Source organism: Sorex fumeus, unplaced genomic scaffold (assembly GCF_029834395.1).
Source record: "Sorex fumeus unplaced genomic scaffold, SorFum_2.1 ptg000086l, whole genome shotgun sequence".
NCBI lineage: Eukaryota > Metazoa > Chordata > Mammalia > Eulipotyphla > Soricidae > Sorex > Sorex fumeus.
In genome coordinates, this window is record NW_026606143.1 from 23,560,972 (window position 1) to 23,588,592 (window position 27,621).

General features: G+C 39.1%; 1 pseudogene; it reads right to left on the reverse strand.

Annotated features, from left to right (window-relative positions):
• Positions 1-21,604: 21,604 nt before the first annotated feature.
• On the reverse strand, positions 21,605-27,219 carry LOC130039265 (60S ribosomal protein L7a-like; annotated as a pseudogene).
• Between the last annotated feature and the right edge of the window lie 402 nt (positions 27,220-27,621).

Genomic DNA, 27,621 nt, shown 5'->3' on the forward strand with positions numbered 1-27,621 from the left:
ATATAAAGTATCTGATTTTGAAAGAGAGGTAGGGATTATGAAAAAAAAAGATGACACACTTAAATAATATTAAGAATTTAAGTTTAAGGGGAATATGCAAGTAATTGTGCATTATAGGTAGAGTAGTAAAAAAATAATATTTGAAAATCCAGACAGAAAACATAAGTGGTAGAACATATTTTATAGAAAGACCGGAGTAAGGGAGCAGAAAAGGAGTACATGCTCAAGAGAGAACAGGAGCTTGAAAGGGCAACCCAGCCAGCAAAGAGACATAGAGATGTGTTCAAGGGAGGACCTGGGCTCCAAAGAGCAAGCTTAAAGAAAAAAAAAAAAACAAAGATACTTGAAATAAACAGCATGTCTTGAATCACTGAAAGGGAAAATGTAGAAAAATAAGCATCTATAACTGTCATTTCAAAATGAACTGTAAATCTTTCTTTTCTTTTAGGGGTGCGTCCCCAGCAGTGTTCAGGTACCCCGCAGTACTGGACTGACTCTGAGGGTCCAGTTGCTTAGGTCAGGAGAGGTGGCACTGTTTGATCAGCAAAGCCACCACTGGAGATGCTGGGGATGGAACCCAGTGCCCCCCGTGTGTGAAAGGGACTACCTCCACCAATGAACAAAATTATTCCCCATTCGATTTAGAGCACTTATGCCACTAATGAAGTTGCAACAATGATTTCAAGTTGGGAACAGAAACATAACAGAGTTATGTACAGATACATTAAATAAAACTGTGTTTAATTATGAACCAATTATGTTCCATTCCGCAAACAAACCTTTCAGATTACTTAAGACAGATGGAATTTCATATTGGAAGTGATTACTTACGTGATGAAATTGCTTTCAAGAAATTAAAAACCAAACAAGAAATGATAAGGTGTCTTGGAAATTGTCGATCTCAAAAGCTGCTTCAGTGCCTTTGCTTAAGGGATTAAGAGGCGGAGCCCAAGTTTCTAAAGTACTAAAATCAGGGGCCTACTCTTGGAAACTGGGATCAGTTCTCCTAAGATCTGCAGGGGTAGAAATGAATTACTGCTGGAAAATCCCCATTGGTCAGCAGAATGAGAAATTTCCACTTCTCTCCTTTTTAAGTGATGCTTCTCATTAGCAAACTGTAGTTGAAGTCAGGTGTCCCAGGAACTTGGGAAAAACAGCTCCTGCTGAAGTCAAATCCAATGTGGTATAATGAGGAAAAGGAAAGAAAAAATCTGAGAAAAAATGGAAGAATGACTGGCAACTTTTTTAAAAAAAAAATCTTGTCAATTCTAAGAAGACAAAGCAAATTAGGATTCTTATGTGAGAAACTTTGTAGAACTTTAATGCATTAGGAAAAACTTCACCTAAAAATTTTCAAAGACTCAGACCCTGCTCCAGATAGAAAATACCCATAAATTGAAGAGCTTTTATCTCAGCAGTTTTAAATGTAAGAAGATTTTGCTTGACTTGAAATAATTGGGCTTGACATTACTCTCATAATACAGGAAATTGTCAAGAATTCCCTGCACAGAACACACTCATGAAAGATTTAGAATTCATTTTATTTCTAATTAAATATTTCTTCTTTTTGATTCAGTGAATCTTTCATTTTTTTAAGATATGGAATAGTAATAAAGTGAAATCTATTTAGGAATTCACCATTGTTTTAAGGCAGAACATCATGTAAAATGTAGGTTTTTCACAGAAGTTATTATAGACATTTGTCCATCAAGACATTAAATATTACTGATCTGATAAAAGATATAATATATGCATTGTTCAGTTGCTGACATTATCCATTCCTTTCTCCCTGAATCCTAACTGAATTTGATTTAGGTAAAAAACATTCAAACAGGCTAAAAGGATATTGCAGGATAACCTTATACTAAAAAATAACCTTATACTAAATAATGACCTTATACTAAATAATAACCTTATAGTAAATAATAAGATTTTACTAAAGATAGTACAAGGTGCTTGTCATGCATGTGGCCGACCCCCATTCTGTCCCTGGCTGTGTAAGGTTCCCTAAGCAATACCAAGAGTTATCCTGACCAAGCCATATTTCATTTTCCATTCTCCTTTCCATGTTTATTCCAATCACATTCTTTAAGTGTTATTCCATTTATTTTATACTTTTGGAAGCAGTTGTAAATGGAATTGTTATCTTCCCTCTCATCATTCATGCATAGAAAAAGTCTACTTAGAAGAGGCATCTATCTGCACTCCTCTGTTCATCGCAGCACTATTCACAAGAGCCAAAATCTGGGGGGAAAAACACCGAATTGACACTAAAAATATTGTGGTACAGATACACAGTGGAATAGTATTTGACTTTAATAAAAGATGGAATCATGTGATTGGTTCCTACGTTGATGGATCTGGAGAGCATCAAGCTGAGTGACGTTAGTTAATCGAGGGACCTACACAGAATGATCTCTCTCATATGCGGGATATAAGCAAGGATAGTAGGGCAATAACAGAATCCAAAAAGCAACAGAAACTGAGAACCTATCTTTAATAGAAAACATGCCACAGTGAAGAGAAAGTGGGCACAAGAGAGGGAGGGGACACTGGAATAATGTAGATAAAAGCAGTCCCTCTGGTGGAGGGTGTTGTGTTGGAATGTGTTTGCATGAAACACTGAGTAACAGTATTGTAAACCAGTGTCTAAAAATTAAGTTAGAAATAAATCAAAAGCAAGAAAACAAACAAAAAACCAACCAAGAGCTACTCAAAAGCAAATGTGAGAAAAAAATAAACCAAATGTATTGTATATATTTAGATACATCTGTATTGTGTCCGTAGATGTCAGTTAGATCTGCCTGAAGGATTGATCCTGTGACATGCAGGGCTTCATTACTGCCATTCTATTCTGTTTTTCTGCTTAATTTATTTTTAAAATTTTAATATATATTTTATTTTTCATAAAGTAATTTTATTTTCATAAAGTTCACAATAGTTCATTGTGGATAATATTCAAACACCAATCCCACCACCCGGCACCTTTCCACCACAATAAGAGGGAAGTGTGTGAAGGTTGTTGTATTTCATTCTGGAGCCATTTAAGCCTGTATATAAGAGAATACAAGCAAGTATGTTAAAACCAAACAAATGTGTGCTACTTTTGGTACGTAAGTGGACTAGAGTATAAGAGGTCAGTGGGCTAGAGTATATTCTTGGCCACACTCTACAGGAAATTCTGCATTGCTCTTTTCTGGGAACTTTATAGTTTCTGGATCTTAGCCTTTGGTGAGGGCTGGAGCGATAGCACAGCAGTAGGGCGTTTGCCTTGCACGCAGCCAGTCAAGCTGAGCCGGGTTCGATTCCTCCACCCCTCTCGGAGAGCCCGGCAAGCTACTGAGAGTATCTGGCCCGCATGACAAAGCCTGGCAAGCTACCTGTGATGTATTCAATCTGCCAAACACGGTAATAACAAGTCACTAAATGGAGACATTACTGGGCCCGCTCCAGCAAATCGATGAACAACGGGAGGACAGTGACAGCTACAGTGGCCTTTGATGAGATTACATGGTACTGGGGGCAGTCTGTGGGTGTGACTGCCAAGCTACTGGAAAACTGGGGAGCTTGGTTTCCCACATACCTGGGTTTTTCTGCCAGTTCCTTCTTGGGTGAGGCTCATCCAAGCATGTGGAGTAGTGGCATTGAGCATGGCTGTGGCTGAATTCTTGAGGTTTCAGCTGCCGGGGTTCTGCTTGGGGGTGGGGAGGGAGACTCAACCCACCCCCCTCTTAGGTGCCCCAGTTAAGACAGCCTGGAGCAGGGTCAGGAAATTCTGCTGTTTTATATTTTTGATGCTTCTTTCCTGTGTTTCTGCCTTTTCATTTGAATGCTTTTTTTCCTCCTTTTTTTATTTTGTGTTTATCAGTTATTCTGTATTTAAGATGGCCTTTTTGCTGTGTTGGTATTGCCTGGATGCCTTTATTGTAAACAGATTCTGTTCTATTCTTTTTCCTGTTTGATATATTGGTGTTGATTAGTTTAGTTTTATTCTTTTTTATGATTCTGATTTTATATTAATATTCATAACCATACTAAGACTTTATATATTTTTTCTTTTCCTGTAAAAGAACTTCTTTCAGCCTTTCTTGTAGTGCAGATCTGATGGTAATAAACTCCATTTGCTTTTCTTTATATGGGAAAACCTTTAATTTTTCTTCATATTTAATTATGTTTTCAGGGTAGAGTATTTTCGACTGGAAGTTTTTCTTTTTTTGTAATCATGAATGCTATTCTACTTTCTCCTACTGTATAAAATTTATGTTCCTTTTTACCTCTAGTGGCTACCAATATTTTTCTTCACTGTTGACTTTCTATAATTCAACAATGATATCTAAAAGATGGGCTGGAGCGATAGCACAGTGGGTAGGGCATTTGCCTTGCACGCAGCCAACATGGCTGACCCGAGTTCGATTCCTCTGCCCCTCTCAGAGAGCCCGGCAAGCTACCGAGAGTATCTCGCCTGCATGGCAAAGCCTGGCAAGCTCCCCATGACATATTCGATATGCCAAACATGGTAACAACAAGTCTCATGAAGGAGACATTACTGGGCCCGCTCGAGCAAATCGATAAACAATGGGAGGACTGTGACCATGACCATGATCTAAAAGATATATTATAAAATGTAGATATCTTTACATTTAGAAATTTGGCTGTTTTTATATTTGGGACATTTCACCAATTATTTCACAAGGAACTCTGCTCCTTTCTCTCTCTTATCCTTTCTGGAATACACATTATCCTAATGTTTCCTGTCTATTGGAGTCTGACAGTAAATTGTACTAAATGTACTGTCACAATATAGTCACTGTATCACTGTCATCCCGTTGTTTGTCGATTTACTCAAGCGGGTGCCAATAACATCTCTATTCATCCCAGCCCTGAGATTTTAGCAGCTTCTCCTTACTTGTCTTTCCCAACAATTGGAGGCTCTTTCAGGGTCAGGGGAATGAGACCTGTTATAGTTACTGGTTTTGGCACATCGAATATGCCACAGGGAGTTTGCCAGGCTGTGCCCGTGGGCAGGATACTCTCCGTAGCTTGCCAGGCTCTCACACACACACACACACACACACACACATACATATATATATATGATTTGTTGTCTACTGTCTGAACTGCATCAAACATGATGTGGTAATTATGGAAAATGGGTAGGAAGTGTCTTATGATGTGTCAGAGTCTCCAGAAAGCGACCTGGAGTGTGGTGGTGGTTGGGTAGTGGAGGTTGGCTACTGGGGCTGGGCCTTTAGGGCAGGGAGGGCTCTCACCCACCCCCTCTGGGGTGCCCTAGTTGAGAACAGCCTGGCACGGAGTCCGGTGGCATGGTTATGGGGGCCTCATTTTATACTCCAGTCTTGGAGGAACAGCTGTGAGTTCTGGAGGGTGGTTGATGTGGAGATTACCTGGGGCCTGCAGGGTGTGGCTTACGGATATGATCCCTAGGTCTCTGGAGAAGCAGGCAGAAGATCTCTGCTCCTGGTTCCGTTGAGTCCAGAGTCCAAGGTCACAAAGTTCCGCATTTCATGGGTTCCATAGGACTTCACTCCTGCGTGAGGCTTGGCCCTAGCATCCAGAAAGTGACCTGGAGCATGGCAGCAGTTGGGTAATGGAGGCAGGCTGCCATGGCTGGGTCCCTTGGGGCAGGCAGGGCTCTCACCTGGCCCCCTCTGGAGCTGCCAGAGTGAAAACAGCCTGGCATGTAGTCCATTTTATTAAGGACAATAATTTAAAAAGATAGTAGGAAGCTTATGTAGGTGATAGATTGGACTCTAGCAAAAATAATAGGTTTCATGAGTATATACTTAATCTCTGAATGTATGAAGTTGTATATATTAAATTTCCGGGCTGGAGCGATAGCACAGTGGTAGGGCGTTTGCTGTGCGCTTGACCAGCCCGGCCGAGCCAGGTTCAATTCCTCCTCCCCTCTCGGAGAGCCTGGCAAGATACCGAGAGTATCTCGTCTGTACAGCAAAGCCTGGCAAGCTACCCATGACGTATTCGATATACCAAACACCATAACAAGTCTCACAATGGAGACGTTACTGGGCCTGCTCGAGCAAATCGATGAGCAACGTGAGGACAGTGTTACAGTACTACATATTAAACTTCTATAACTTTTTATTTCAAATGTGTCGTGATATTGTGGTTTCAAAACTAAAACTGCTATTTTGGGGGAGCTGAGAAATAGTGCAGTGGTTAAGATGTTTGCCTTGCAGGGAGCCAATCCTGGTTTGATTTTGGCACTGGCCAGTGTGGCCCTAAACCCTCTCCCCAAAAACAAAAATCCAACCTACAATGAGATAGTCTGGATAAATGAAATGTTGACACAAAGATGAATATAATGTCATTTATTCTTCTTCCCTGGATGTGTGATTTGAATATGATGTGTTAATTGTATTAAGTCTCTGTTTGTTACACTTTTGGTTATTCTCAGTACTATTTGACAATCCTCATCTTGTAGGTATTAAATATGTGATTTATGTAAAGAGTGTAAATCGATAAACAACGGGATGACAGTGATACAGTTATGCAGTGATACGTAAAGAGTGTGAGTGTAAATACCCCGAGGGAGGGGAGAACTTATTTGCATTAATCATACCTACAACAAATAGGTTAGAGTCCTTTTAAAAAATACTGTATAATATTTTCAAGTAACTAAACAGTACATAGTTTCAAGTACATGAAATTTTGCTTTTTTTAGAAGGAATAGAGATGGAAGAATGTTAGCTATTTTGAGAAAAGGATATTTTTCCATACCCTCCAGTTTTAAAGCCTGTTTTTTTTTGTAGAATTGAGTGATTAATATTACTTTACCATCTTAAACTGTTTTTTGATATTTCATGCAGCCAATATTTCAAATGGGACATTATATCTTGAGAAGATACATAGCTAAAATGAGCATGCAATCGTCTTCTCTTCCTTTCACAATAATCACAACTTGGCCTTTGATCTGACTTGAGACTCTTTATCCTCCTCTATAACACAGTTGAAAGAGGTTTATTCTTCTGGAATTAAATAGGTAAAGGTGCTATGTGATTGTAATAACTTCTTCTGTGTTTCCTAATGTCATGTTTTTGATATCAAGTATTTGGTAAAGACTGATGTGTAATACAATTTCTGGATTTTATCTCCATTTTTTTTGCCAGTTAACATGTTATTTTTTCTTTAAAAGCTCCAAAAGTTCCGTGTCAGTGAACAGGAACAGAATATTTTACAGAAAATTTTCAAAGATTTTTTTTTGGTAAAGATGCACCCCTAGTGATGAAGTGTTTGTGCCAGGAATGATAAGGGTAGTTTCCCTATTGTTCAAACAGCAGGCTGTCATCTTTTTCTTCTTAATAGGAAAGGTCTTATCCTCAGCAATGCTGCATGAGTTTTTCTGTTACTTGGCAACAATAATAAAAAAAGACACAAGCAGTAAAGGACCCATCATCAGTATCATAACAACTAGTGCCTCAGCTGGTTTTAATGACCATATGGAGACTTAAATTCTTACTTTCAAATATTAAAGCCAATGTATATGATCACATTAAACTCTGGTATGTACACAGCAGTGCAGAACATTATAGTCGTAGAAGAATTAGCTGGTGGGGAAAAGTAAATAAGTATGAGGTACTCACCTGAATAAATTGACAAAGCACCCCTGGAATCACAAGACAGGTACATTATTTTTTCCAGTTTAACTCTCAGGGTACTTTTTTTTGCACATCCTGATGATAACTGACAGCTTATGTTATGAGAACTGTCAGCTATGTGTATAATGATGTCTGTTGGTAAAGAATTAACAAACAGACACATGTGCATAATTAAGAAACACATTCATAAGGTAGCAGTTAATACCAATCAGGGTGTGTGAAAAACCCAGTATTAGCTGCAAACATTAACAAACAAAATTACCTACAAAAGAAAAAAATAATAAATGTAGCCATACTGAAAGTAGGGAGCAAAATTAAGCTAAATTTTGGAAAAGAGAAACTTGATTGTTACTGTAATGATAAACACTGAAAGAACTGGGGGCAAAAATCCTCTCCTGTAGTCAGTAAGAATTTCTTATAGAGGTATTGGCAGAACAATACCAATTGAAACTAAGTTATGTGAATACAAGAGTTGAACACATAAAAATAGATTGCAAAAACTTAAACTCAGATTTCTTTTTATTGTTGTTTTTTTGGTGGTTAGGGTGCTTATCCATCTATGCCCATAGACTACTCCCTACTTGGTGCTCTGAGTAGTTCCCAGTGGTACTTAAGGGACCTTGCGTGCCAGGAATCAAATATGCAAAGCATGCAATCCAGCCCATTGAAAGATAGATCTTTCTAGCCTTGGAATTCAGATTCTTCTTACTGTAAAGAAACTATGAAGAGAAAGAATGAAGGTGAAAATAATCCCCATAGGGCCAGACCAAGAGCCCAGTGGTAGGGCACTTTCCTTGCACACAGCCGACTCAGGTTTGACCTCCAGCACCTCATAGGGTCCCCCAAGCCCTACCAGGAGTGATCCCTGAGCACAGACAGAGCCAGGAGTAAGACCTGAGCACCACTGAGTGTGGCCCCCAACACAAAATTAAAAACTAAAATGATCCAGAAACATTAGAATTTTCAGTATAATCTTTTTATTAGAGAGACATGGGGGGCAGTGTTGGGGAGAGAGAAAAAGTAATAGAGAAAGAAATCAAACACTATGTGTTATTTAGGTTGATATACAAACGTCTTCATCTTTTTCAAAAAACAAACAAACAAAAACCTGAGGAACTGTTGCAGATTGACGTAGAAATAACAACCAAATGCAATGTGGGACAATGATTAGAATCTTTAGAAAATGTGATTGGTGGAGAAATATTGACATTTGAATGAAGTAGTTAATTTGGTCAATTCTACTAGAAAATTTAGGAAAGAACATATTTGCACAATTGCAATGTATCTTCTCCCAAGATACTTACCGACGATAAGAGAAATAATAATAGTGTAAATTGTCAGCGGAGTCCACATATTTTCAGCTGAAAGTCCCTAGGAAATGGTTTCTACGTTTCATTCTTTTGTGAAAGGAACAACGATTAGAATCTTTAGAAAATGTGATTGGTGGAGAAATAGTGACATTTGAATATAGTAGTTCCTTGGAGAAGTGTTTCTTCCAGATCCAAGACAAGAAAAATCAAGTTGAGCTTGGAACACATTGTAGAACAACAACAAAAATTGGCATCCTTCCAAGCAGCACTCGGTGAGGACACAACATTTCAGTACCAGGGCCCGATAATTTGCTGATTCTTAGACTGGCAGTGCTTGTGGCCCCCAGGGTTAGACCTGGAGTTGCTAAGATGTTATGAAGAGCTAAGGATCAAACTCTGGCCTTGTGCATTCCAGGTATGCACCGTATCTCCTTGAGCTAACTTCTTGATCTCTCCACCCACCCCTGTCAAATTTATTTCCAAAGGAAACGATGTCTCAAGTGATATGGGAGGAAGAGGGAGATGGTTGATAAAAGGATAGAGGGTACCTCAGAGTTCTTCACAATGAACAAAGCCTTGGGTAACCCAATAAATAATGCCAGTATCAATTGCAACCTAATAAAAGGTAAAGGCCCTCCCGTTGTTCGTCGATTTGCTCGAGTGGGCCCAGTAACGTCTCCATTGGAGACCTTGTTGTTACTGTGTTTGGCATATCGAATACGTCACGGGGAGCTTGCCAGGCTCTGCCGTGTGGGCGAGATACTCTCGGTAGCTTGCCAGGCTCTCCGAGAGGGGCGGAGGAATCGAACTCGGGTCGGCCATGTTGGCTGCATGCAAGGCAAACGCCCTAACGTTGTGCTATCACCAGCCCAAACAAAGAGTATGTTTTCATTTATTTACTTTTGTTTTATTTCCTTTTGTTTTAGAGCCACACCTGGCAATGCTTAGGGTTTATTCCTGGTGCTACAATCAGGAATTACTTACTCCTGGAGGTGCTCGGAGGACCATATGGAATGCCAGGGATTGAACCTGGGTTGGCCATGTACAAGTCAAGTGCCCTACCCACTGTACTCACACTCCAGCCCCATAAAGAGTGTATTTATGATATAAGTAGGCACTTGATTAATTATATAGACAAAAGATAAATGACAGTTCCTTCTTGTAGTGAAATTTCAATAACTATAAAAAAGAAGAGAAATAGAAGCCATGCTAGGCAAATACCACAGTGATGACTGTTGCATACTTGATCTAATAACGGGTGCCAGAATCAGTGGGTTGAAGGAAAGAACATACTTGCACAATTTCAAAGTGTCTGCTCCCAAGATACTTACTGATGACAAGAGAAATAATAGTAAGAGTGAAAATGGTCAGCAGAGTCCACACTGACCAGGCAATCAAGTCAGTGTCATGAGTAATAAGATTTATTGAAATCAAGAACCCTGTGGCAGTGTCTGTTGAGAAAGACATGGCTCTTTTCTCTAGTTCTCTTTCTCTGGAAGTGTAGTAATGAGAAGACACCAGATAGGTCCGCATTGATTGACACTCAGTGAAATAGCTTACCAATAATCTTCCAGGCTGTCAGTGTGATGAAGGAGAAACAAACAAACACACACACAAAACCCCTAAAAAACCAACTGAGGAACTGTTGCAGATTGTAGAAGTTGAGCTCGAAACAATAACCAAATGCAGTGTGGGACAATCATTAGAATATTTAGAAAATGTGATTGGTAGGAGAAATAGTGACACTTGAATGGAGTAGTTAATTTGATCAATTCTATTAGGTGATGTTAATTTTCCTTTTCTGATAATTATATGATGTTAACATTGTATGATGTTGGGTGATGGACCAAGTTGGACTCTATTCTTTCTGCAACATTTCTATAAGTCTAAAAAACTGTTGAAATAATATGCTTTTTAAAACATTATGAAGTTAATTCTAAAGGAATTCCAGTTACAATTGCCACCGACAGCTTTTCAGATAGGAAAAATAGGAACTGACTGGGAAACAGCAAAAGATTATGATCCTTAAAGGTAGAAAACAAAGGAGGGAACTGCCTAATCACCCTGGATTTTTGGCAATGTCGTGGGTAGGGAAAATATGACAAACTGAGCACAGTTGTCTTACTGAACTGGAGACACAGTGAACAAGTGTTAGAAAGAATAAAAAGACTCTCGAAACTGGTAGGACAAATTATTGGAGAGCTGAGAACTGGGGGTGAATTTATTTCTTGAGATCTATAGAAGGGTCACCCCAGTTTTCATTGAACATTGTTGCTCACTTAGGAGCAGTGCTTCAGGAGTTCAGGCAAAGAGTAACGACTAAGGAGTATAAAAGCAATACCAGAGGGCAGAGCACTGAACAGCTATTAGAAGACAACTTGATTTGGAGTCTGTTTTGGGAAGTTTCTTTTTTTTTCTTTTTTTTAAAAATTTTTATTAGTGAGACACCATGAGGTACAGTTGTAGACTTACAAATTTTTGTGCTTGGGTTTCAATTATACAATGATAAAATACCCATCCCTCCACCAGTTGTTTGGGAAAATTTCTTAAGCAGTGCTTTAAGGACTTCCATTCTCTGTGGTTACCAAACCTTGCTGTGTGAACCTGGTGGTTCAGTGCCCAGGTCCAGGGTTGCAGTGTTGCTTGTACCCAGTGATGCTTGGGGCCACGAGGACCACCCTCAGCAGTATGGGGGTGCCCGTGCTCTGCTGGGAATAGAATGAGGCAACTAGTGCTTGCAAAATTTGTGTTCAGCCTGGAGAGATAGTATAGAGGATTAGATACTTGTGTTGCATCCTGCCAACCTGGTTGGATCCCTACGCTACGTATTGTCTCTGGGGAACTGTCAGGGGTTACTCTTGCATGTACATATAATCTATATGTACAAAAATATAATTTGTAATCAGGAGAAAAATTTAAGAACATTAAAATAGCACATAAGGACATTTTAATACCTATTATAGATGTGTCCAAAGAGTCACTGTCACTATCTTCCCGTTGTTCATCAATTTGCTTGAGCGGGCCCAGTAACATTGTGAGACTTGTTACTGTGTTTGGCATATCGAATACGTCACGGGTAGCTTGCCAGGCTTTGGCATGCAGGTGAGATACTCTCGGTACCTTGCTGGCCTCTTCAAGAAGGGAGGAGGAATCGAACTCGGGTCAGCCATGTTCGCTGCGTGGATGGCAAATGCCCTACCCGCTGTGCTATCGCTCCAGCCAAAGATTAAACATGTAAAAATAAAGACTAAATATTTAAACAGATAAATTAAAAGTATAGGAAGGAACAAAATTATTCTCTAGATTCAAAATAATTCTAATTATATTTGACTTTTCTTATGGAAATCACTAGACTTATTCCAAAATTTATATGGAAAGTAAAAGGAAATCTGTTAGCCAATGAGTCTTGAAAAAGAAAACAAAGTTAGCTGTCAGCATACTTACTCAATTTGGTATCAGTGTTTATAGTAAAGATATAGCAGTCAAATCTGTGATTGCCCTGAGGACAGGAAAATAGATTAGTGAAACATATTCCTGTTCCATATATTGAATCAAATTATAAGATCAATTAATTTTCAACCAAAGTAGCAAATAAATTTGGAAATAAGTAGGGAACTGAAAATCTTATCCAAAAATGGCATTAGAACAACTGGATGAACATAAATCTTGACCATATCCTAATTCAATATAAAAAATTAATTTGTGTTGGGTCACAGATCTAAAGCTTACAGCTAAAATTAAAGTCTTTAAAAACAGTGTAGGAGAATGCATTTGTGATCTGAAACTAATCAAAGATTTATTAAACAGAAGACACAGTGTACTAAGGAAAAATGATAAAGACAAATTTAACAAAAATAAAAATAAACTACTTACAAAAGATATCATTAAGAGAAATAATTAAAATGGAAACCAGCAGCTTACATAATATATCTGATATATCTGACAAAAGACATGTCCAAAATATATAAGCAATTTAAACAATAAAAAGAGAAAAATTAAAATGGACCCAACATATATGGACCCTTCAAAAAGTATGATAAAAAAATGACCATTAAGTGCTTTATAATATATTCAATCATATGAGGAACAGTTGAAAAAAACACAGCAAAACAAGGTCACCTATCCATTATAAAAGGTAAAGGTAAAGGCCCTCCCGTTGATCGTCGATTTGCTCGAGCGGGCCCAGTAACGTCTCCATTGGAGACTTTGTTGTTACTGTGTCTGGCATATCGAAAACTCTCGGTAGCTTGCCAGGCTCTCCGAGAGGGGCAGAGGAATCGAACTCGGGTCGGCCATGTTGGCCGCTTGTAAGTCGAACGCCCTACCCGCTGTGCTATCGCTCCAGGGGCTGGATTGATAGCACAGCAGGTAGGGCGTTCACCTATCCATTATATTGACTGGAAATAGAAGCTCTACGTCAAAATGATTGGATATGAAGTAATTAAAATCCACATATTTTGTTTATTTCAGTATAGCAATCACTTTGGAAAATGTTCTGGCCAACCTTCATGAAATTAAACACATACCTACCTTAGAAATTTTCCAATTCTAAAAATGTACCTGTAAAAAATGCAGACATGTGTATAAAAATACTTAGTACAGATATCCATAATAGAAAGTAGAAGCAGCACAGGTAACCATCTTCCTATGAATGTGTAAGCATACTGTGGAAGACTAGGACTCAAAAAGGGAAAAATTGCTAGGGAAAATACCTCTTTTATGTATAGAACATGGATGAAACTTCAAAAACAATACATTAGCTGAAGGAAGACAGACACAAAATAAATCATGTTGTATGCATGCACTTAGGTGGAATTTTCGATGTGACAAGTTCTGCTTGGAGTCTAATGGCAAGGATTTGAGTACTCTTCCTGGGGGGAAAAATATGAAACCATTGTTTGCAAGACATTAAAAAATAATGATTCAATGGGCCAGTGAGATGGCTCAAAAGGCTGGAGTCCATGCTTTACACGCAGGAGCCCTAGGTTTAAATTCTGGCACTCACAAGTACAACTCTGAAACTACCCCCACCCCCAATAAATATGGGGTACAAGAATGATACCAAAGACTTGGGATAGATAAGATATGATTGCTCAAGCTTACTGCCTTGAGATAATTTCCAGGAGTTAGTGGAAGGAGGAGGGAAAAGTTAGGAAAAGTAATTTCCTTGAGTTGAAGAGACAGCATAGCATGTGGCAAGGTCAAGGTCAAGACTTCATAAGAGAGCATCAGGGAGATGAAAGCTAGAGATCTTCAGAGCTCATATAGGACTGATAGTAGTTCCTGTAGCCACCAAGGTAGAAGCCACAGAATTCTTGAGCCATCAGATGTAATATTCAGAAATACTTTGTGAGGCCTCAGTAGTGCTACTGAGATAAGCCACACACCAAATGCTGCTTTTGTATCAACTGGCAAAGCTTAAAAATCAGCCTTCCAAAGAGTTTGGAAAATCTTCCAACAACAAGATTTTCTAGGCATGTTCAGTTAACCCCAGAGAAATGGGCCCACTTCAGGGCCCGCTTCCTTGGGAGGGATGAAGGGATACTGAGTGAGGTAGGCTATGGGCTTATCACAATCCCTTCTTCACCAGGACTCTCTACCTTCAAATCATGAGTTGGATTTCTGTGGGAGGTTTAAGTCGGAGTAAGACATCCCATGACTGGAATGATTCTAGCCACTGTACAACTATTAGATACAGGATGCATATGAAATTATATTCTGGCCTACGGGGACTTGTTGTCTGGACATTGTGACCCTTTTTGTACATTCTAGTCACTGCTTTCTTGGTGTGTCCACCACATCGTCGTCATTAGCTGAGGGTTTTCTCTTGGACACAGTCCCTGGCACTAGACTATTCTGGTCAAATCCCTCCTCAAAGTAATGGTGAAAAATCTTACTGACGTTTCACAATTTTAAAGCCTGCCCAGGGGAATTCTGGTACTTACAGCATTATTGAAGAAATCCCACTTTCTATGGATGAGAGATTAACTTAATTTTCAGCTCAACCTACTTAGAAAACAGAGAAATTAAAATAACTGTGAGATAATATATTTTCACCTAAAAGTTTGACCAAAATTTAAAAGGTTGATGAAATGTCTGTTAAAGCATAAATTATTTGCATACATTAGTATGAAAGAACATGAATCAGTAAATAATATTGCAACAGAATTTTAGTAAGATGAAAGAAATAGCAATCATCACATGCATTTCTATTGTATCAGATTTGTACTGGCTTTCTTTCTTGTAAGATGCTTCTTTGCCCAATAACTCAAGCTCAATGACGTCAATATCACTTTTATTAATATCAACAAATGAGAAGCAATTTGTGCACCTACGAGGAAAAGAATGACCACGTTGGTTATAACACATACAGCCTTTAGAGCATTTGGGAGTAGTTCAAAGAGTGAGGTAGATCTCACAGAATGATCCTGCGTTCATTTTACTAAGCGGCAAGGTCAAGAGACAGAATATATACAGTGATAGTGATAGCCATATGGGTTAAATACTCATATGTGGTAAATACTCATATGGGTAGTATTATCAGCTATGGAACCATTTTCCACTCCCTAGAAGAAGGAAGTATGGGTATTTTGAAATTCTGCCTAGGTAGATGTTTAATTACTTCCTGCTTCTCATGATCTTTTCTCATCTACAAATTATGAAGGAAGCTTTAGTTTTCACCAACAGGTAAACTCACTTTTTGACCTACATGGTCAGTGGTCAATGACAAATAGTTTAACCTAGTAAGATATTAGTGAGGCTGGAGAGATAACTCAATGCACTAGATGAATATTTTGCATATAGGAGGCCTAGATTTGAATGGCACATGTGGTCTCCTGAGCAACACATGCAGTGATTCTCCAAGAACAGAGCCAGTGGTAGGCAAAAAAGATCCTACTAAGGGCCTAGAAAGTGAGAGAAAACACTTGCCTTGTATGCAGTTGATCCCATTTCTATCCCTAGTACCATAGGGAATAACCTACAAACACTGATCTAGAAGTAGTCCCCAGGCAATGCAGGCTGTAGCACAAACTCCTCCCCTATAAAACAACTAAACTTGCACTGTAGCACTGTCCTCCCATTGTTCATCGTTCATCAATTTGCTAGAGCGGGCACCAGTAATGTCTTCATTGTGAGACTTATTGTTACTGTTTTTGGCATATTGAATACTTCACGGGTAGCTTGCCAGGCCCTGCCATGTTGGTTGGATACTCTCGATAGCTTGCTGGGCTCTCCGAGAGGGGCAAAGGAATCGAACCCAGGTCAGCCGACTACACGGCAAATGCCCTACCCACCGTGCTATTGCTCCAGCCCAACTATATAACTAAGCAATAAAAAATCTGGTAAAAGTGTCAGATGGTGGCCAAAGCCTCCTCTTTACTTTTGCGACTGCATCTCAAGGACCAGTTGATTGGAAAATCCTTTTGAGAATATGGTAGGAGTTCCCAGGAAGGAGAGGAAGCCATGTCTAAATTGCCCTGTGTGCCAGAGCTTCTAGTATCCCTGTCCAACGTGGAAATTCTCTCTGGGTCATCCATGATCCAAAGTAACTAAGGGGTTGCTGAGACAATACCGCTTCTGGTGGTGGTAGGAGTGTGACTTGTCTTGCATGCAGTCAATCTGGATTTAAATCCCTGCATGTGACCCTCAGCCCCCAGCACCACCAGAAGTGATCCCTGACCACAGAGCAAGGAGTCAGCTTTGGATGATGCCAGGTGTGGCCTCCAAACAGAAACAGATATAAAATAAAGAAAACAAGAAAAACCCTGTATGGTGGCTGCGTGACATCTACAAATACTACAAAACTGATATCCCAGGAATAGCGCACTAGAATAGATGGGATGTAACATAGAAACCAACCAGTTTCAACAAACAAAAGCAATGAACAGAGAAGGTTTAATTTGCAGCAACAGCTCAGTAAACCCTCAAACACGGACTTAATGTCACCATGGTAAGATGCAACCATTTTCATAAATGTTCTGCTACGGAAATATTTTTGATTATTCCATGTGCCATTTAGGGGTAACAAGCAATATAAAATAAATTATTGTGGTTCTGCTAGAGGGTCAGTTAGTTGGGAAAAATGAGACGATGGTGGAGAGAAAGTGACAGTGGTAGTGAGATTGGTGTTGCAATATTGAATACCTGTAACAAATCATCATCAAAAAATTTGTAAACCATGGTGTTTACATAAAGTGGGACTATGTAATAGTTGGGCTGGAGCGATAGCACAGCAGGTAGGGCGTTTGCTTGCACACAGCCAACATGGCCGACCCGAATTCAATTCCTCTGCCCCTCTCGGAGAGCCCGGCAAGCTACCGAGAGTATTCGATATGCCAGACACAGTAACAACAAAGTCTCCAATGGAGACGTTACTGGGCCTGCTCAAGCAAATCGATGATCAACGGGAGGGCCTTTACCTTTACCTTTATGTAATAGTTGGAAGCAGTTGTTTATTGGAAGCTTAATTTCTGAACTCAGAACCATACCCAAAGTCCTGATGCCATTGTTTTATCCTCTGGTCAACATTACATCTTCACTGAAAATCACCTCCCATTGAGCTGTGAGGTTTCCAAGGGCCCCAAATTTTCTTGCCTTAGAACAACACACATTTGGACATTCCCCACCTCATCCTTCTTTTTATGTGTGTTTTTGTGTGTTTGGGGGATACTTCCCCAATCTTTTGTATGTAGCAGCTACTAGATTCTATAAAGCTGTGAGGGGACTCATCATCTTGTTCTTCCCAGTTAACACCCCCACATCATGATTAAATGCTTCAAAGAGCACTGCTTAATTCACATTTAAAAAGAAGAGAATCTCACTTGATTGTAGTTTATGATTTTTTTGATAAGCTATTGGATTCAGTTTTCTAAAATTTGTTGAAAACTCAGTTTGCCAAGATTTGTTGAAAATTTTTACATCAATGTAACTTAAGGAAATTGTTTTTGAAATTTTCTTTTTTTAGAAGGGTCTCTATTGGCGTTGAGTATCAGTCTAATGTTAGCTTCGTAGAAGGTATCAGTGTAATGTTAGCTTCATAGAAGGTATCAGTGTAATGTTAGCTTTGTAGAAGGTATCAGGAAGGATTCTTGTTTTCTCAGTATTTTGGAGAAGCTTAAGTTGCAATGGCGGTAAGTCTTGTCTGAAGGCTTGAAAAAAATTCAAGGTAGGCCGCAGAGTGTGGGAGAGAACCTGGGAACACTGGTGAAGGGAAGTTGGCATTGGCGGTGGCGTTGGTGCTGGAACACTGTATATCTGAAATTCAGCCATGAATAACTTTGTGTCATGGTGCTTTAATATTTTGTTTTAATCTTGAAAATAAGAGAAAAGGCAACCAAGCAAAAAGTCTGACTTATCATGAAATTAATTCTACTTATTCACTTATACCCTTAAATAAGTGACAGCCACTTACGTATATGACTTTTATTTTCACAGAAAAACAGAATAGAGGACATAGGTAAACTAAGGCTGGACCGTCTCTTACTTTTTTTCTCTATTCTTTGATCCCAAGAATTTTCCCACTTATTTGTTCATATTTCTGAGAAAAAGCCTACTCCAATGTCATGTTGTCTTGTTCCAGATGACTAAATAAAATGAAAGGTTACCCAATTTATTTCATGAACATAGCCAAACTATTATTCTTAAGCCTCATAAGCAGAATTAAATATGTAGCCGCTATCATCCACACGCTTAAAGTCTAACACAAATTAAACTTTTTTAATAAGGAGCGTTTGAAAACTTTCAACAACAAGGGATCAATCTATAAATTATTCATGTGGAGCAAGAACACAGATGTGACATGTACTGTGCTCCCTTAGGCACCAGCTAAACCCCTCACACTACTTCAAACACCAAGTAAGGCCAGTGCTTCAGATTTTATTACCAGCAGGAATTGAGATCGAAATGCCCACTGCTCACTCTGACTGCAAATCTGGCCCCAGTTCTTTATTCCTCTGGGTGCAGAGCCTCTGCATACCCGTGAGGGAAGACAGTGGGAACTGTGTTGTGTATCCTGGCAGAGAACTCCAGCACTTCAGTGATCAGTTTCATGGAAGTGCTTCTTGTCTGCACCCCCCTGCTCCGCTCCTCCACCCCCACCCATCACATTCAGCACTTCCCAGATGTGGCTCCCGTACACTTTTCATGAAGATCACACACACAGGATGGTCATCAGAAGGATGGCCTATCTTTTTTTTTTTTCTTTTTTGGGTCACTCTTGGCTCTTCACGCAGGAATTAGCCCTGGCGGTGCTCAGGGGACCATATGGGATGCTGGGAATTGAACCCTGGTTGGCCACGTGCAAGGCAAACTCCCTACCCATTGTGCTATCGCTCCAGCTCCTGGAAGACCCATCTGGACACCACCTTATCCTCTCTCCTCCTCCCCTTAGAGGCTCCTTGTAATTAACTAACAAGGGCGCAGCTGTGCCTGGTGGGGTTGACTTCCTGTACTTGGTTGCCAACAGCCAGCACTATGAGCTCAGAAGCTGCCCTGAGACCATGTAGATGTTACCCCTGTGCTTTTGAATGATGGACAGGAGTATTTTTCTGGGGTGAGGAAACTTTGATATTAAAGATTGATGGCTGTACTCCGTTGTGTATACAATAAATTCCACTGATTTTTACACTTAAAATGATATGGAAACAACCCAAATATCTAATGGAAGGCTTACTCCCTCAAGCCTGAGGGAGTAAGCCCTTGAACAACAGAAGCCCATATTCTCTATCGAATATGTACTTCTATCTTTCTCTCCCCTCACACCTTTCTCTCTAATTTTTTACAATAAAAACCATTTTTGCTTCACAAAAAAATATATATCTAACTAAAGATGTATGATAAAGAAATTCTGGTATGTATACACTATGGAATACTGTGCTGTCATAAGACAAGATAAAATCATGCAGGCTGCCCCTGTATGGAGCTATATAGTATAATAAAATATGATGCCAATGATATATTTTAGAGAGAGGATGTCAAATACTGGATGATCTCTCTCATGTGGCATAAGGAAACATTACTTTGTGCCTGCTCACAGGGCAGGCTTGAGGGGTGGGTCGAAAACTAGGGACAATGGTAGAGGGAAGTTCACACTCGTGGTGGGATTAGTGTTGGAACACTGAGGGACCCAAATAATTGTATTATGAACAACTTTGTAAACCACAGTGTTTAAATAAAGTTAGGGGGCAAAAGAGAATACTAAAGAAATAACAAATGGCAACAGACCATGAGTTTGCTTAGGGGATGAGAGAACATTGAGACATTGGTGATAGGATGATTTTTTTTTTTTTTGCAGGAGCAGGGGCAGACTTGGCAGTGCTCAGGGCTTATTATTGGCTCTGTGATTAGGGAACATGCCTGGTGGACTTGGGGGACTATAAGGGGTGCTAGGGATTAAACCTAGGTTGGCTGTATGCAAAGCAAGTACCCTACCCATTATACTATCATTCTGACCCATACTCTGTAACAAATTTTAAAAATACAAATCATGCAATATTTTCAGAACATAACTGAAAAATATCAACACTAGAAAGATAGTTGGAACATTCTCAGATGCTTATAAATTAAACAATACACATAAATAACTCATTACTTTGGGGAAAATATCACAGGAGAAAATGTAGAACTTTTGAAATAAATGAAAATAGAAATTGTTCCCACAATTTGTGGAGTTCTGTTAAATTGGTGCTTGCAGAGAAATTTAGAGATATAGAGGAAAATTTTAAAAAGATTCAATAGATATTTGGGGGAAAAAAGAAAGATCTAATGTAAATAACATTAAGTGTCTACCTTAGGAAAGTAGAGAAAGAAAACCAAAATAAGGGCCAGAGCACCACCAGGAGTGATCCCTGAGTGCAGAGCCAGGAGTAACCCCAAAGCACCACTGGGTATGACCCAAAAAGAAAATAAGAAAATAAAAAAAAGACCAAAATAACCCTAAAGAGATTAGAAGCAAAGAAATTTAAAAAATAGATCATAAAATTTTGACCCGAGGGGGACTGGGAACCTCTGGCTTAGTAGCTAAAGGTGCCTGCCTTGCAAGTGTGAGACTTTGAGTTTGATCCCTAGATCCACCCACATATGTCAAGCATAATCCCTACCACTCTGCTGTCTTGGTTGCCCAGTGCGCCAACAAAGTTGCAATCCCCAGTGCCAAGTAGTGTGCAAGCACCATGTCCATGTATGTGACCCCAGCAAGTACCACAACCAAGTGTGTGAGCACCATAACCAGGTGTGCGAGTACCATAACCAAGTAGGTGTGATACTCTAAGTTATTATAACAACAATATTGCGACAAAAGCAATAGAAATAAAGGGAAGGAAGGGAGAGAATAAATTATTAAATCCATACATAAATATACATTTTATTTTATTTTTAAAGTTTCTTTTTGGCTGAAGGGACCTTTTGTTATCTCTGTGTACCGCCTGGTGCCACAGCTTAGCCTAATTTGGTGGGGAGTTGGTTTTTTTTGTTGTTGTTTTTTTGTTTTTTTTGGGGTTTTTTTTTTTTTTTTTTTTTTTTGCTTTTTGGATCACAGGAGTTACTCCTGGCTTATGCACTCAGGAATTACTCCTGGCGGTGGTTGGGGGACCATATGGGATGCTGGGAATTGAACCCCGGTTGACTGTGTGCAAGACAAATGCCCTACCCGGTGTGCTATCACTCCACCCCCTGTGGTGGGGAGTTCTTTACACTTGGCTTTTCCAGTTTTGTGATGCGTGTCACCGACTTTGGACGCAAAATGCTGCAGCCGCCCCAGTGCATCCGAATCTCATCATCTCTTTCACTGCAGTTGGTCCTGATGGCTTCCACCAGCTTAGCCAGAGCTCCTTTGTCTTTCGAGTTGACTTGTGCGACAGCCACAGCGGTGCTTGTCTTTCTGTGGCCCAGGCAGTCCTGGCGGGTCTTGCCCTTGATGCAGTCAGACACCCCCATCTTCCGGCACAGAGCAGGCAGACAGACCACCCGGTCAATGGGGTCCACTTTGTGCGCGATCATATTCTCCACCAGCGTGGTGACAGTCTTAACCCCAGATCGAAGCATGGGACCTACATAGTGGCCATATTGCCTTCTGGGTGTGGGCCAGCAGTTGCGTGAACCGGCTGATGGAGGATGGGGTGGGGTGGGGGGTTCTTGAGCCCCTGGTACAGGATGGCACGTCGCCACTGCAGGTGGGTGCAGTGCGGCCACTTGACAAAGTGGGTCAGTCCTGCTCGGGCTGGATGTCCTGGCGATGCCAAAGTCCTGGGGCCACTTCTTGAACAGGAATTTAACATTTTCTTGGATTCCTGCTTCTTGACCATAAAGAGCCTGGGGCCACCTTCTTCCCCTCGGTCTTCTTTCCTTTTGGCAACTTGGGAGGCCACAGAAGAGAACAAATATAAATCTTATTTTCTTGGTTTATTTTATTTTTATTATATATTTTTTTCATTTTTAATTATTTTTATTTTTATTAATGTATGTATTAACACTATTTATTCAGCCATTAATTAAATGGTAAATCTTAAAATAGAGCAAATATAAATCTTAAAATAGAGCATAATTAAATGAAATGTAAAACAAGAAAGAAAGGCAAGAAGGTATAAAATACCAATATTAGAAAAGAGAGTGCAGCCATCTTGACTCGTTAAAAGTGAAAAAAAATTCAGACATGTTAAAAAGTAAAAAAATATATTACTGTGACCAACTCTGCATCTGCAAAGTTGATAAGATAAAATGTATCAATCCCTTGAAATGTACAATCTAAACTTATTCACTCTGAAATAATCTGAAAGGGTTCTATTAAGGAAATTTAATTAGTAGTTTGAAACCTTCCAAAGGAAGCAATCACTAGGCTGAGATAGTTTCCTTGGTGAATTCCATCAAACATTTCAGGGAGAAATAATACAATTAATCTGCAATCTTTTTCAGAAAATATAAGAAAAGAGAAACATTTCCACTTTTTTTTCCTAAAGAGAGCCAGTATGATACTAAGTCTAAAGCCATAAAAGTACATTACTAGAACACTGCAGACAAATATATTTCCTGTGCATAAACAAGGAAGTTTTTAACAAAATAATAGCAAATAGAATGCAATAATATCTAAAATATAAATTTTAGATACATATGGCTCATTTCCAGAATATAAAACTCATTCATTCATAAATCAATTAGCATATTTATAATATAACAGATGGAATAATAAAATAAATGTCATTGGGACCTGTGAGACAGTTAATAGGAGCCGAGCACATTCTTCACATGTAGGAGCTCTGGGACAGAATCCCAGCATGCATGATCCCCTAAACTCACCACTAGGAGACGCCACTGAGCACTGAACATGGAATAGCCTTTGAGCACACTGAGTGACCCACCCAAAAACGATCATATCAATAAATGCATAAAGACCATTTAAAATGTTTTTTTGTGATAAAAAATTGAAAATAAAGAGTATTTCCTCAGTATGAAAAAGGGTGTATAAGAAAATCTGTAAGTTAACTCTCTACTTACTGATGAGAGAGTGAATGCTTTCTAAGACTGAAAATGAAACATGGTTGTCTTCTTATTATTCCTATTCAGTATCATAATGGATGTGCTATCTAAAGCAAGACAATCAATAACAGATACATTGCGTATAGACAAGCAAGAGATAAATAAAAATTACAGGTCTTTCTTTTTTAACAGAGGAAATAATTGTCCACGTAGAAAGCCACAAAGGAACCACAGAGGAAGAAAAACCCTCCCAGAATTATTAACTGAATATAATTGTCTTACAACATACCAGCAAAAACAAACTGAATTTAGAAATTTGAAACTATAAAAACATCCACAATAGAACAAAAAAATGAAACACAGGTAAATTTAACAGACCTAATTTTATTTGCAGAAAAATCAAAGAAGATACAAAAAAAATTTCATATTCATGAGTTGCTGGACACAATTATGCACAACCATAGGGCGTTTGCCTTGCGCCCAGCCAGTCAAGCTGAGCCGGGTTCAATTCCTCCGCCCCTCTCGGAGAGCCCAGCAAGCTACCGAGAGTATCTTGCCCGCACGGCAAAGCCTGGCAAGCTACCCGTGTTGTATTCAATATGCCAAACACAGTAACAACAAGTCTCAAAATGGAGACCTTACTGGGCCCACTCGAGCAAATCGATGAACAACAGGCGGACAGTGTGACCTTGATATATTGAACGCATTCACAAAAAAATTCTTGCCACCGTTTTTATGGAGATTGAAAAATGGATTTTAATATTTACATGAAGTGGCAAAGGTCCTAGCATATCTATTGAAAAAGAAGAACAAAGTTCAAAGACTCAGTACTCCATTTCAAGGCTTAATGTAAATCTAGAGTAAACAAGACAGCATAGTGTTGTTGAAAGAATAGACAGTAAATCATTGGGACAGAGAACAGACAGCCTAGAAACAGATATGTACAAATGTAGTCAAATAAATTTTGACAAAAGCACAAAGACAAATGAAAAAGAATCTTTTTTCAATGAATAATGTTGGAAAATTTGGACATCTGTTTGAGGCAAAGGGAGAAATTTAATCATAAGCCTCAGATCTTACAAAGTTGGGTATAGGTGAAAGAGTCGATAATCTTTGGTAAATACATAAGCAATAAAATGTAATGAAATGTCAATCTAGGAGATAAGGTGGATGAATCACAAATGAATATTACTTTACAAATATATAAAAATATGTTGCATATATATAATTCCATTTATAATACAGTCTAGAAAAAAACACAGTTATAGAGACCAAAAAATCCAGACTAGTAACTTCTAGGTTTGGGGGTAGATAGTGACTTCAAAATGAAACACAGGGAACTTTCAGGTGGTGAAACTATTTTGTATGTTACTATCATGATGGATATGAGATATTCTGCCATTTACAGTCTTAAAAATCAGAGCAAAAATTGTAAATTTTACTGGACTCAAAAAACTAGTTGAGAGAGCTAGGTATCCCATGATGGAATTTAGATTATGACCAAAAAATTAGCTGTGTGAAATAACAATGAAGAGGGTGGGAGGAAAAGAGATACTGATGAAAGGTATCATTAGAAATGAACAGTGTTGGGGCTGGAGCGATAGCACAACAGGTAGGGCGTTTGCCTTGCAAGTGGTCGCAGGCAGCCAACCTTGGTTCGATTCCCAGCGTCCCATATGGTCCCCCGAGCCAGGTAGGAGTAATTCCTGAGTGCAGAGCCAGGAGTAATCCCTGATCATCGCTGGGTATGACCCAAAAACAAAACAAAAAAAAGTTTAAAAAATTTAAAAAAAGAAATGAATAGAGTATTAAGATGAAAGATTAAAGAAAAAAGGAACGGCATATAGATATCACACTACTGTTGGCAAAGTTGGAGAATGAACTGTGTGATACTAAGTCATAGTTGGAGATGAATAGAAGTCCTGTTTGGCTTAATATAGGTCGAGATGGACACAGCCAGAAATAATTGTGTATGTGTTTGCATGTATGAGTTAGTATACACTTGTCCCAAATTCTGCCAGCTGAAAAGGCTTAGAAGCAATATGTTTCTTGTAGCAGTAGAATAATTTGAGGGAGAAAATAAATAACCTAATACTGTCTTTAAACCCATTATAGAAAATAAGTGTCCATGAGTCCATACACAATTATTTCTAATCATTTCCATAAATGATTAGATGAGAAAACACATCGGGAAAATCAACAAATCTTATATGTGGAATAAGTCTAAATAATTTATATAGCTATTGCACCCTCAGGGTGGTAGAGTCTGACTCTACCCTCTGCTTCCACTCTCCTCTTTCAGTGTGGGTTGAGCATAGTGACTACTTTCTAAAGAGTGTTTTGTGGAGGGGCCAGAGCAATAGTACTGAAGGTAAGTAAGGCACTTGCCTCACATGTGGCCAACACCAGCTCAAATCCCCAGCACCACTTGCAGTTCCCCAAGTATATGCAGGGATCACTTCTGAGCACAGAACCAGAATTGACCCAAAGATTTCCACACCCCTCCCCCCCAGTCCATTAAAAAAATTACTGTTTGGAAAGAAGGGGGAAGTTGTTTCTCAGTGGAAAAATTTGACAAACACTTGTTGATCAAGATGATTTCTTCAGTTGGTAAATCCTGTTGGTCATGTGTACTCTTGATATAATGTGACTGATATTGCACTTGTGAGATCTTCCTTCTAAGATCTTACCATGCCAAAATGTCAACCATATCCGATTGAGAAAAGTTCCTCAAAAATACCTGACCAATACTCTCCAAATTGCAAAGGTCATAAAAAATGACAGAATTTGGACAAATTGTCATAGTCTATGGGCACCACGGATTAAATGATAATTAGATGTATTGTGCAACTGTGGTTGGGATCCTGAGCCAGAAAAGAGGATGTAGAGGATGAAGGAATTATAAAGGAAGGATGGACTTTAGTTAATAGCAATGTATTGATATTGATTCAGTTAGTTGTGATAGAGTAATGTGTGATATTAATAATAGGGGAGAGAAAGTGCTGATGTAATGGAACCCACTCTGTATTATAGGTGTGCGAACTTCTAGAAATATAAAAATACTTTAGAATTCTTAGAGGTAGTTGAAGGACCAAGAAAGCGGGGCTGGAGTGAGAGTACAGTGGGGAGGGTATCTGCCTTGCACGCAGCTGACCCAAGTTCACTTGTCGACATCCCATATGGTCCCCTGAGCACCACCAGGTGTAATCCCTGAGCATCACTATGTGTGGCCCCCAACCCAAACCAAACAAAGTAAAAAGAACCCAGGTAGATCTATTTGTGGTGTCAGAAAAAGATCTTAAATATAATTAAAAGTAAAAGCATAAGTAAAAAATAAAATACAACTGCAGTATGTACATCATTATCCATGTATGTAAAAAACAAAAAGAAAAATCAGTGTGCTTTTTTAGGTAAAGACAAGGATCACTATGTACTTTACCATTTATTATAGGTCCCTTTTAAATTGTAGTGATTTCTGAGGAGGGCTGAATTTTGAAGTTTGAAGTAAGAAATAGGAGGTATGTCTTCTTCATATCGTCAAAAGTTTTGGTTAACCAGAATCTGTGCGTGGAGTTATATCTATAATGGAAATGTTTAAATAAAATTAACAAGAGAAAAGGTTTCTGTGTGTGGCTAGATGATGTAAGAGACCAAGACCAAATATAAATGACATTCCACTACAAATATTTATTTCTTGTGCACATGGAATGTGATACGGAGAGGCAGAAACCTGTACTATCAGGGAACCCAGGATCCAGGCTGCTCCCATCACATGAGGCCATACTGAGTTCCAAGTGCCTCATTCCCGCAACTGACCAATATAGTCTCTTCCTATTTCAGTGGCAAGACCCTTTTCTCACTACAAATGGATGGAACAGTGCTCAGGAGAGCAAGACATCATGTGGAGAAGTGCTTGCAGGCTCCCGCCACAGAAGGTGATCATAAAATGAACAGTGTCACACTTACAATTCGTGTGAAAGATCTCTTCATTCATAGAGAACTTCTGGAGAAGCCCCAAACCGTCTCGCATTGCTCTATATTGCTCTATTTCTTTTTAAAAATATTTTATTTGTTTTTTAAATGAATCACCATGAGATACAGTTACAGATGTACAAACTTTCATATTGTTCTAATGCTAATAGCAAAGGTGTTTTCAAATACAGGATCACAATTGTTTTCTATAAGGACCCTTTAGCACTTAATTT